The sequence below is a fragment of the Meriones unguiculatus genome, chromosome 19 (genome assembly GCF_030254825.1).
Source record: "Meriones unguiculatus strain TT.TT164.6M chromosome 19, Bangor_MerUng_6.1, whole genome shotgun sequence".
NCBI lineage: Eukaryota > Metazoa > Chordata > Mammalia > Rodentia > Muridae > Meriones > Meriones unguiculatus.
Window position 1 is genome coordinate 8,188,256 of NC_083366.1, and position 2,648 is coordinate 8,190,903.

Sequence of the window (2,648 nt, forward strand, 5' to 3'; positions counted from 1 at the left end):
CCCAAATATTTTGGTTCTGTTGCTCTCCTTGTAGAGCTCCTGTCCTCTCCAGGTCTTACTATCTCCCCTTCTTTTCTTCTTTTCTAAGATTCCCTGTATTCTGCCCAAAGTTTGTTTATGAGTCTCAGTATCTGCTTTGAGATACTGCTGGGTAGTGTCTTTCAGAGGCCTTCTGTGGTAGGCTCCTGTCTTGTTCCCTGTTTTCTCCTTCTTCCGTGTCCATCCCATTTGCCATTCTGAGTAAGGATTGATCATTTTACCCAGGGTACTCCTTCTAGCTCAGCTTCTTTAGGTGTACAGATTTTTGTAGGTTTATCCTATATGTCTAGTACACATTTATGAGTGAGTATATGCTGTGTGTGTCTTTCTGCTCCTGGGATACCTTACTCAGGATGATCTTTTCTAGTTACCACCATTTGCCTGCAAATTTCATGATTTCTTTGTTTTTAGTTACTGAATAGTATTCCATTGTATAAATGTACCACAATTTCTGTATCCATTCCTCAACTGAGGGATATCTGGATTGTTTCCAGGTTCTGGCTATTACGAATAAATGAACATGGCTGAGGAAATGTCCTTGTGTACTTGATTATTTTGGGGGTATATTCCTAGGAGTGGTATAGCTGGATCTTGAGGAAGTACTCTTCCTAATTATCTGAGAAAGTGCCAGACTGATTCCAAAGTGGTTGTACAAGTTTACATTCCCACCAGCAAAGGAGGAGGGTTCCCCTTTCTCCACATCCTCTCCAGCATGTATTGTCACTTGAGTTTTTGATCTTAGCCATTCTGATGGGTGTAAGGTGACATCTCAGGGTCGTTTTGATTTGTATTTCCCTGATGACTAAGGACGTTGAGCATTTCTTTAAGAGTTTCTTTGCCATTCTTTATTCCTGTACAGAGAATTCTCTGTTTAGCTCTGTACCCCATTTTTTAATTGGTTGCTTAAAAATGTATTTGCTTCACAAATTTGCATGTCATCCTTGCGCAGGGGTCATGCTAATCTTCTCTATATCGTTCCAATGTTAGTATATGTGCTGCTGAAGCAAGCACTCACATTCAGATCTTAATGGTTCTGTCTGACCAGGAGATGAATTTTTATTGGTTCTATTTTGAGGCTTCCCCCCCCTTTTCAATGAACAGAAATTGGCTTTTTGTTGTTGTTGTTTTGTTTTGTTTCTTTTGTTTCCCAGCAGGGCATGATGACACACACTTTAATTCCCGATCTTCCGAGGCAGAGACAAACAGATTTATGTGAGTTCAAGGCCAGCCTGGTTTACAAAGAGAGAACAGCCAGAGCTCATTAGGAAGACCTTGTCTCAAAGGAGGGGGAAAAGAGCTTAAAGTTATTTAGATAATGCAAGATTTGCCTTTGGAAGTTCCTGTTCAGAGATGACTTTTGTCTCTCCTCCCTTGGCACATCCATCTCTCGCTCTCATCTGTATTTTTTTTTTTTTTTGAGACACTGTGTGACCTTGACTGTCCTGGACTCACTTTGTAGACCAGGCTGGCCTCATACTCACAGCAATCCTCCTGCCTCTGAGTGCTGGGATTAAAGGCATTCACACCATGCCCAGCTACCTTCTTACTGAAGGAAGTGTGTTGCTGGGGTTTGGCTTTAAGCCAGGTATAGCCTGCCTCTCTCCCTCCTGCTCTGGATCAGATGTAGAACTCTCAGCTTCTCCAGCATCATGTCTACCTTCCTGCCATCATGTTTCCCAACATGATGATAATGAATAAACATCTGAACTGTAAGATAGCCCCAATCCAAATTTTTTTAAAATAAGGGTTGCCATGCCATGGTATGTCTTCACAGCAATAAACAGCGACTACATTTCTTTAAAGTTTGGGGCCTATAGGAGTGAACTCTATCCTCAGTTCTCCTCTTTAAAATTTACATTTGTTTATTTATTTGCTTGTTTGTTTATTGTATGTAGATACATGTGGCACAGCATGCATGTGGAGGTCAAAGGATCCTATTCTCTCTTTCATCTACATGATCCCTTGGGCTTGAACTCAGGTCATCATGCTTGGCAGCAAGCACTTTTAGCCACTGGGCCACCCTACACTCTACTATGCTTTTAAATGGTGAAATCTTGGGACTGTAGAGAAATCTCAAATAAACAAGCAACAATGCAAATCAGGTAATAATGCCATACAATGAACAGTAAGGATTCTTATAGATGAACATTTACTAACATTTAGGCCATTGTTACCAGGAATACTACACTGATAGAGACGAAAACACTAAAAAAAAAAAAAAAAAGCTTAAAAAGGAATGGATCATATGACTATGATAACAAATAAGAAAACACTGAGTTTCTGCTTCCTGCTTCCCCCAGCGCCCTCTTATGCAATCCGGGTGAGCCTGGAACTCACTGTATTGCATAACTGGCTTAAACTCAAGGCAACCGTACTGCCTCTGCCTCCGAAGTGCTGGGATTGCAAGCATGGACCACCATACTGGTAACACATGGAGTCCTTGACATATTAGATTCTCTAAATATATCTTTTTAAGCTGTGATTTCCGTGATCAGGTGTTCTCACATTAGAGCAATAGTTGAGGGGGTTGGGGGAAGGTAACAGATGAAGAAAATGGTAGGACAAGTCAGAACATGGTGTCGGGAGTTGGGAGTAGCAGGGGACATTTC

General features: G+C 41.3%; 1 non-coding gene across 1 annotated transcript; it reads right to left on the reverse strand.

The window, feature by feature from the left end:
- Window positions 1-943: 943 nt before the first annotated feature.
- On the reverse strand, window positions 944-1,050 carry LOC132649387 (U6 spliceosomal RNA). Its single transcript, XR_009587823.1, has one exon. It is a non-coding gene; the product is annotated as a U6 spliceosomal RNA (small nuclear RNA).
- Window positions 1,051-2,648: the final 1,598 nt, after the last annotated feature.